This window comes from Chelonia mydas, chromosome 4 (assembly GCF_015237465.2).
Source record: "Chelonia mydas isolate rCheMyd1 chromosome 4, rCheMyd1.pri.v2, whole genome shotgun sequence".
Taxonomy (NCBI): domain Eukaryota; kingdom Metazoa; phylum Chordata; order Testudines; family Cheloniidae; genus Chelonia; species Chelonia mydas.
In genome coordinates this window covers 112,146,161-112,156,177 of record NC_057852.1, presented here as the reverse complement: position 1 = coordinate 112,156,177, position 10,017 = coordinate 112,146,161, and the positions used below count along the sequence as shown (strand labels likewise).

General features: G+C 42.9%; 1 protein-coding gene across 1 annotated transcript in view; it reads left to right on the top strand.

The window, feature by feature from the left end:
* The first annotated feature begins 301 nt into the window (after positions 1–301).
* C1QTNF7 (C1q and TNF related 7) overlaps positions 302–10,017 on the top strand; it is an 86,948-nt gene continuing 77,232 nt past the window's right edge. Inside the window, exon 1 of the mRNA XM_007055379.4 lies at positions 302–513. The gene's annotated coding sequence lies outside the window, so the exon portion shown is untranslated. The remainder of the gene's footprint in view (positions 514–10,017) is intronic.

Here is a 10,017-nt window from a genome sequence, read left to right as displayed (position 1 = left end):
CTATATTAAGGGGAGTATGTGCTAGGAACAGCTTGAGTCTTGTCCCTTCCCTGTGTCTTTGTGTAGAAGGGGACAACTTGGCCGTAAATGTTTTTTCCAAATATTATATCACATTACCTTGGGGAGTCTATATCTGCTGGTAGAACTATATGTCATGCTGCTTCAGCCTGGAGTTAGCACTTGCTCATTCCTCCATACTGAGCTCTTTCCAATGGCAGTTTTATAGCAAGCCTTAAATTAGAGGAGTTGGCAAGTGTCTGAGAAAAGGGGTGGGAATTTGTTTAGCTGAGAGAGACAGTTGCAAGACTTAATATAAGAGAATCAAGCTTTAAATAAGTTTTCATGTTCAGAGAAGTGCATTATTTGTCATCAAGGCATTTTACTTTTTTCTCTGAAAGACTCTGAATCACCAACCTGTATCTATTTGTTTGAAGTTGCAAAATTTATGGGACAGCCCTAAGGAAGCATATCGTTGTTGTGGAAGATTTGATGTAATCTGCTCCAAAGTGTAAGGTAAGCTGTAACTGGTTTTGTTTTGTTGTTCTGACTTATTTGAAAGCTTTTAATCAAAGGAACAAAAATGAAGTGCCTTTGGAAAATGTAGATTTTTTTTATTATTATTATTAGACCACATATGATTACATTAAAAATCCACAGCTGTAGGGCTGCTGCTAAATCTATTTATATGTTCTGCCTTGTAACACAAGAATAAGGCACCATGGCATTTATGAACTTAACATTGCTCTTAGAAAGTTTACTGACAGGTTTTTTAAAATCCAAGATACACACATCTGACCAAAATTATTTCTAAAAATCTATTTTTGTCAGGTTTGGGCACTAATTTAATTGTCTTTCATCTGTAGACATAGTTCTACATATTTAGCTTCAATCTTTCATTCCATCAGCCCAACGCAGAAATTGAGAGGTTTTTTTCTTATGAAAGATTCCAACATCCTTTCATAAATTCATTTAAGCTTTGCTGCTGTGGTTTCCTGAAAATGTGTTTTGCAAAAGATTCTGTAAATATTAAATCATTTTGCTTCAGGGTCACACCCTTGCAAAGTTAAAGAAATTCCTAATTTTTTCCAGCAAAAAGAAGTCATTCGATATTAGCTGACAAGACAGTCTTAAAAAAAAAAAATCAAAGTTACTAACCTACTGTGTTGTCTTGGCATGTGGGCAGTGTGCTGTATGCAATCTGGGAAGAGACTGCACATTATTCTCATTCTACAAGTGTTTGATGTCAGCTGTTGCACACGAACCTGTTCTGCGTAGGTGAGAGAGCAAATGTATGAGCAATGAGCTGATGCTTTCTTTCCTCTAAGTCTCCAGTTACCATTATTTGGATGTCTATGAGACAACATCTGTCTGCCTGCCAAGTGCACAAAATAAGATATTCGTGGCAGTGTATAGATTCTACAGTCCTTCCACTTGTGATGATGTGATTGATTCTTACTTTTCAAACTGAAGTTCTACGAAAATATGGGTGTGAATTCAGAACAATCAGTAGCCCTCTGAGCTGTGCAAGTTGTGGATATTGACTCTGCAACAGGTTGGAGAAAGAGCAACCTCCTCCACAAGTCACAAAACCACACCTCTTCTTCCCTTATCCTGCAAGCCTCGCTCATCCTCTGGAAGTCGATGTGGCTCCTGCTGTTAGTGTGAGGGCAATGTGTGATTGTGACTTAAAGTATCAGGCTCTTAAACTGAGATCTCTCTCTAGTGGGGATAGATTCTGCCCTCCCACACACATGCTTCAACACTGCTACTCTGGTGGCTTATAAATAGGCTTGGTAGAATTCAACTTTTATTTGTTTATAACTTTGGGTAATATTGATTTTGTTTATTTTTAAACATTTTTGTATTTTTAATCAATTTAAATTTTCACAGTTGTGGGAAATAATCGGGGGGAGGTTAGATAACTATCTGACAGTAGAAGTTGATATTCAAAGAGTTCAAGCTTTAAAGCTGTTTAAAACACAAACTGAGAGAGACAAGGCGGGTGAGGTAATACCTTTTTTGCCCAATCTTAGTTGGTGAAAGAGACAAGCTTTTGAGCTCCACAGAGCTCATTGGACTTACAGACCTGGAGAAGAGCTCTGTGGAGCTCAAAAGCGCCTCTCTTTCACCAACAGAAGTTGGTCCAATGAAAGGTATTACCCAGGGGTGAAAGTAAAATGGAACTCTTAGCCCGGAAGGGGCGGGGCCTCGGGCGGAAGGGGCGGGGCTGAGGGGGTCAGCATCCCCCAGTCAGCCCATCCAGACTGCCTGGCCTGTGCCACCTGGGACTCCAACAGTGATTTAAAGGGCCCGGGGCTCCGGTCACTGCCGCGGTAGCAGCAACAGCAGCTGCAGCCCCGGGCCCTTTTAAATCACTGGCTCCGGGGCAGCTGCTCCTTTTGCGCCCCCCCCACATCGGCAGCCCCGTGTGGGGGCAAATGGGGCAACAACATTAAGCTTTAACGTTAGGGACCCGGCAGGGCCGCCGACGGGGGGGGGGGGCGCCACGGCAGCGCTTTAACGTCAGCTGTACAGGCCTGTACCGGCGGCCACTCTTTACCGGTACGCCGTACTGCCTTACTTTCACCCCTGGTATTACCTCGCCCACCTTGTGGCTCTCATATCCTGGGACAAACATGGCTACAACAAACCTGCAAAAATCAGAGTGTGAATATCCCATGTCAAGATATACAAAATAAATATCCTAAAACCCAGAAATGATTTGTTGATTTAACTCTTCATTCACTAGTCCATTTGTAACAACCCTAATTCAGAAGTCTAAATGACTGGATTTTGACTCTAGCAAGTTCTAAAGCAGCATTTTTCTTGCTTTCCTAATCTGTAAATTTCAATTATTATTGATGGAAATATTTTTGTGGGTTTGTTTGTGTAAGGTGAAATCAACAGCTAATTTCTAAGTTATTATCTGCAAAAAAAAACCCTAGAGTTTTCAGGTGCCTAAATAGCCCGTGGAATCACGGTTAAAAATGCCTCCTCCCCAAACTGAAATGTGCCCCAGTGAACCAGAAGTGGCCAGAGGGCTGCGGGATTGCCATGGGCTCTGGCAAGATGGAGCCCTCTGGCGATAGTGTGGAGCATGCCTTGAGCTACAGGCCAAATACCAGGCAACCTGGGCGATTCTGTGGAGGAAGAACCCTGCTGCCGGGGCGTGGGTGAATGACCTGCTGACTTTTCTTACCCACCGAGTTTCATTTCACAATCTGGTGCCATTCAAAAATAGCAGTCTCCCTTCTGCGCATCATGTTGCACTAATGTCTTAGGGTAAATGCTTAATCTAAAATCATCCATTCCACATGTAATTCTTAAATGGGGGTGCTCTGCCAAGGACTGATACATAACAGTTCCCTTTGCAAAGGACAAAGACGGTAGCAGGCCCTGTCTGCTTCCTTCATGTGCCCTCGGGTTGTGCAAAGGGTTTGGGAGATGTGGGACCTTGGGAGCTGGCTGGACAATCCTAAATGATGCTGAAGAGGTTAGGAAGGGACTGCACTTCTCCTTGGGCACACACCCTATTCAGATAGACAGCTTTCTGGGACAATCTATCCCTTAATTAATGTTTTTTAAAGCATATGGCAGACTCCTGTTGGCTATATATAGCATGTGTTTGTGAGAGATAAAGCATGTTTTCTTGCTGATTTTGAGACAGACATTGCAGATGTGTAATGTTGTTAAAGCTAGAATGTATGGGTTTGCACAGGAGGAACTTCCCTACAAATTAATTCCTAATAAAGATAATTTCTTCAGATAAGCACTGCAATCAACTGTTGCAATAATGAGTAGCCTAATCAAATTATTATTTTTGTAAAGACTGTTTAATAGCAGACAATGTGTCCAAGTCCAAAATGATACCCCTTATGCCATGGTTTTTGCACTTTATATATTTTTATTATTGCTTTTACTGTTTTAGCAAATGAAGAAGTTGCTAAATTATACAATTATAACAATAGAGCCTCGGTGATGCAAGCGCTGTGTATTCTGTTTGACTGGCTATCATGAATATGTTTTTTAAGCCTTAATGTCTTGAGACTCCAATTCCACAGCCATAGGCAGTGGAAATTCCTGTAGTAGATGATGCAGTGTCCATCCTATTTTAGTGCAATGCGTGAAAGAGTGTGCTTCTGTTTTAGATTACTTACCTCCTACTTTTTTTATAAATTAAAAATACAAAAACAAAACGGGTAAAAGTCTTTATCCTGTTTGTTTTAAAATATTAATTCTGCAATAACAGACCAAAGAAGGAAAGCCGATCTATAAATAAGCCTTTCTTAGGGCATTGTATTAAACCAGTCGGATAGAGCAGATATAAGAGACAAACTATAGGAAGTGACGTCTTTTACGATGTACAGAAAGATCTGTTGTTCTGTATAGCGTTTTGAAGTTGATTTTTTCCCCCCAATCACATGATGTGACATAGTATGACAAATTTCTTGTAACTTAGCAGTATCTCCGGTTTTTTTTGCCTTCAGAGCTGGGTGGCCAGAGAGCAGCGGCTGCCGGCCGGGCACCCAGCTCTAAAAGCAGCACCACCAGCAGCAGCAGCAGCCCAGAAGTCAAACTGGCAACACACCATATACCATGCTATCCTTACTGCTGCTGGAGGAGACATTGCCTTCAGAGTTGGGTAGCCGGCTAGAAGCCTCTGCACTCTCACCATCCAGTCAGTGCTTAATTTGTGCTGGGGCTGAGCCCCGGCACTCTTTCAATACAAATTAAGCCTGCAGAGAGGGAGCAGCAGGGCCTGGGAGTGATTGGGAGGGAGGAAGCCTAGGGAGCTCATAGGGGCCAGGAGCAATGGGGGCATCCCTGCAGGGGCCAGGGAACCAAAATAAAGTTTGCCCAGAGGCGCCATTTCCCCTAAGGCTGGGCCTGCTAACAGACTCTTATTGTATATTATACAATAATCAATAGTCCACCATGGTGATAAGTGTCTCCTGCCCCCTGTCTAGAGAAGTTTATCTCATGAGTGACATGCTTTTAACTACAGGCCTTGAGAACATAACTTTCAGTATATAGACATAACTCATTTGTTTTCTGTACATGCATGTCTTAATGATTATGATGAGCAGTGTAACACAAGTTTTCATAGAAACCTTAAATAACTTCTTTTGGTGAACTCATGGGATCCCTGTACCCCCTGTGCCCTCTGGCAGTTGGCATCAGGAGGTCCTTCGGTCATACCTCCTCTCTTGCTTTGATGCAGTAAGGTCCACCACTGGCTGATTGGTAGGCATCACTTCAGAACCCTTTTGCCTGGACAGTGCATATGCCACTATCTTTTCTTTACCTTTAAAATGTAAGAACATAAGAATGGCTCATACTGGGTCAGACCAACTGTCCATCTAGCCCAGCATCCTGCCTAATGGTAAACAGAGGCTAGGGACACTCAGAGCATGGAGTTGCATCCCTGCCCATCCTGGCTGATAGGCATTGATGGACCTATCCTCCAGGAAATTATCTAGTTCTTTTTTTAACCTTTGTTATAGTTTTGGCCTTCACAACATTCCCTGGCAAGGAGTTTCACAGGTTGAGTCTGTGTTGTGCGAAGAAATACTTCCTTTTGTTTGTTTGAAATAGACTGCCTATTAATTTCATTGGTTCTTCGTTCTTGTGTTATGCGAAGGAGTAAAAAACACTTCCTTATTCACTTGCTACACATTGTTCCTGAATTTATAGACTTCTTCTATTATATCTCCCCTTAGTTGTCTCTTTTTCAAGCTGAAAAGTCCCAGGCTTTTTAATCTCTCTCCATATCGAAGCTGTTCCATACCCCTAATCATTTTCTTGCCTTTCTTTGTGCCTTTTCCAATTCCAATATATCTTTTTCTTTTTTTTTTTTTTACATAGGGTGACCACATCTGCACGCAGTATTAAAGATGTGGTCGTACCATGGATTTACATAGAGGGCAGTCTTATTACCTATCCCTTTACTAATGGTTCCTAACATTGTTAGCTTTTTTGACTGCCACTGCACATTAAGTTGATGCTTTCAGAGAACTATCCACAGTGACACCAATATCACTTTCTTGAATGGTAACAGCTAATTTAAACCCCATCGTTTTGTATGTATAGTTGGGATTATGTTTTCCAATGTGCATTACCTTACATTTATCCACATTAAATTTCATTTGCCATTTTGTCCAGTTTTCTGAGATCCTTTTGTAGCTCTTCACAGTCTGCTTTGGACTTAACTATTTTGAGTAATTTTGTATCCTAAATTTTCCAGCCTAACTGTTTGTCCCTTTTTCCAGCTCATTTATGAATATGTTGAACAGCACCAGTCCCAGTACAGACCACTGGGGCACACCACTATTTACACCTGTTTGCTATGAAAACTGAGCATTTATTCCTACTCTGTTTCCTATCGTTTAACCAGTTACTCATCCATGAGAGGCCCTTCCCTCTTATCCCATGACATCTTACTTTGCTAGGAGCCTTTGGTGAGGGACCTTGTCAAAAGTTTTCTAAAAGACTAAGTACACTATATCCATTAGATCACCCTGTTCACATGTTTTTGACCCCCTAAAAGAATGTTGGGCATGATTTCCTTTTATAAGAGTCAACATGGCTCTTTACAAGAGTCCCCAATGTGCTAGATAAGAGACTCTTACTGCCTGTTTTACACTTGGACACTTTTACTGTGAGCCCTGCATCTTTGAGTCTGATCAGCACAATTCCTAAGTGATTTTTGTGGTCTGACTAGGAATTGCTGAAAATTGCAATATAATTAATGTAGGCCAGAGACAAGTCCTGCAGTCCAGTTAACACCCGATTAACAAGCCTCTGAAATGTGGCTCCTGCATAATTAATCCAAAAGGGAACACTTTGAACTCAGAACGTCCCGAATCAGTAATAAAGGCAGATTTTTTTTTCTGCTCTTCACAGTCTAAGGAGATCTGCCAATACCCTTTTGTTAGGTCTAGGGTGTTGGGGTATTTTGTCCGACCTAGAGTGTCCAACGTCATCAATTCTGGGCATAGGGTATGCATCATGAAACATGACAGCGTTAAGCTTCTGTAATCAACACCAAAACCTTATGGTCCCATTATTTTTGGAGAGCTATAACAACTGGAGAAACCCAGGGCTCTTTAGTCCTTTAATTATCCCCATGTCCAGCACGCTTTTTATCTCCTTTCAAATTTTCTCCTGCGTCTTTCCAGTGGTCCAATATGCTCTGCTGGGGGCAGATTGTGGCCCCATAGTGTTAATCTTGTGGACCATTTTATAGGTCAGACCTGGTCTGTTGGAAAATACCCGCCGGGGGACTGCAACATACTCATAACCCCAGCTGAAAAGGCAGAGGTTAACTCTTCACGTACCACAACGCTTTCTAGTGGCGTGTCACTCTGGCATTCAGCCATCCAATCAATGGAAGCCGCAGTCTGAGAATCCCCCTCTGCACAGCATATCACGTTTACGATGGCTTCTCGATTGTGACATGCTTTTAAACTGTTTACATGCGCAGTCTGCGGACCAGCCTTGTTGTGGGGCCTTTGTATATTGTAGATAACATTGTTAACCCTTTCCACAACCTCAAAAGGCCCCTCCCATGAGGCGTGTGTTTTGTCCCTTTTTTACAGGGAGTAACACTGGCACCAAATCTCCTACATCAAATGATTGCTTATGGGTACTGTGGTCAGAGCATACTTTCTGGGCAGCGTGGCTTTTTGTGAGGTTTTGCTGAGCCATTACCATCATAGTTTTTAAATCTTCTCTAAACCTTTGCATATATTCAGCCACTGGCTCCCCCTTTACCTCACAGCCATCCTCCCAGGATTCTCGGGTGAGATCCATGGCCCTCCTGACTTTTTGCCCATACAGGAGATTATATGGGCTGAATCCTGTGGACTCTTGGGGTACCTCCCTGTAAACAAATAACAGCTAGGTAGGACAATATTACGTCTCAGTCACTTGCCCTCTTGGTTGCATGCGTTCCCAGAATAGGTTGTAGGGTCCCATTGACCCTTTCAACTAAATCATTTGTCTCTGGATGCTGTGGGGGCAGATCTCCGTTGTTTTACCCCACACATCCTCCATAACCCACTAAATAGCTGGGAAGTGAAATTTGACCCACAATGTGATAAAATCTCCTTTGGAAAACCTACTTGGCTGCATACAGTGAACAGGGCCTTAGCAATTGTTTCAGCCTCTGTATTATTAGAAGAGCAACTGCCTCCAGATACCTAGTGGTGAAATCCGCTGCCACCAATATAATTTGTGGAGGCTTAGCTCTCCTCTCTGTGGAGGCTTAGCTAGTGGGCCTATCATGTCCATGGCAGCCCTATAAAACCCTTCCTTGATTATTGGCAAGGGTGCCTTGCAGTGCCCTATAGCCTTTTCCCACTTCTGACATAAGTCACAAGTCCTGCAGTAATCCTTTACCTAATTTCGGATATTGGGCCAATAACAATTTTTCTTTAATTTTTCATATATCTGTGTGTTTCCCAGTGGCCTGCAAAAGCACAGTTTGGGGCTAGTAACTTTAACTCTGCACAGTGTTTTGAGAGATCAATCAATGGCTTATAGGTTCCCCAGGACTACCTCCCCCTTCCCCCCCCCCCCCCCGCTGGGGCCTCCCTATATACCCTTCCCTTTCTGTAAAGAACTTTCCCCTGTTCTCTTTATATGGGGCATTACTGAGGATGGCTGTCTTTATGCTTTCTAGATCTGTACTCTGTTCTGCAGCAAACTCCATTTGGCTTCTGCTTGCCTGGAGATCTGGTGCAGGCAGCAGGTAAGAATCCCCCACCCTCTTCCCTTGAGACACATTGCCCTTCTCTGCTGACAAGGGTGCAGAGGCGTCTCCTCCCCTCTTCAGCTGCTTTTCCCTCCTTGCTGGTTACCTCTGTGAATCAGGGATATATTTCACTCTACTAAAGGTCACCGTATTAACAGCCTTGGGCAGTGGTATTGTCATTCCCAACCAGAACAGCAGCTGGTAAATTCTTAAGAACTCCCACTTTCAAAGTACCCCTTAAACCTTCCCATTCCAATTGATGCAGGACAAAGGCACCATGGTTTTAAATTGTCTTAAAGCTAGTAGTTTCAACTCCTCCCCAGAGAGGGTAGAGCTTTCCTGAATCATATCCCTCTGGACAAGGGAAATCTGAGTGCCAGTTTCTCACCACCCCTGCTACACACTACCATTTATTTTGGTCATTTCTGTAAACTCTTTGTCTATTCCCAGGAGGTCAGGCCTGACAAAGTTAACCAGGGCTCCCTCTACCACCACTGAAATCTGGCTCCAGTGTAGCTGCATTAACCTGAATAGACTGGGGAGTGAATTTGGATCCCCCACACTTAGGGCATTGCCTTTTCATGTGATCAAGAGACCCACATGAGTAATCCTTTTGGGGCCCTCTTTTTGGGCTGCAGTCCAATAGTTCGGGCTATGAGGAGGAGACCAGTACTGGGGTGGTATGGACTTCACTCCCTTATTCCCAGGGACAAACTGGGAACCCACTTTTATGCCAAGTTTTTGCCTTTTCCTTTGGAGTTGCAGACCCTGAATTGTCTTGCCTGTATGTACAAGTCACCCACTTCAGCAACTGCTTCCACTGATGTTGGAGTTTTCTCTCATACAGTGGCTCACACTTGCTCAGAGCAGACCTCGAAGAATTGCTCCTGAGCAGTCAGGTCTCCCAACTTGTTATGAGCTTCTGTCCCTTTACTCTTTATCCATTTTCTCTAATAATCCACCATTTTATGCACATATTTGCCGTGTCTTAACTTATCAGCTTTTTTGAGGTTTCTGAATTTGAGGCAATATGCTTCTGAAGTAATCTGAAACCTTTTTAACGCAGCCTCTTTGAATTGAACATATTTCATAGCCTCACCAGCATCCATATTATTAAATACTTGTAAAGATTTACTAGTCAATTTAGGGAGTAGGAAAGTCATTCTCTGTTCATCAGGAATTTTATGTATAGTGCATATGTAACCCACACAACTTCTGGGTGTGGTGTTCTGTCCCATCTAGTGGCACCAAGACCGCTTAGA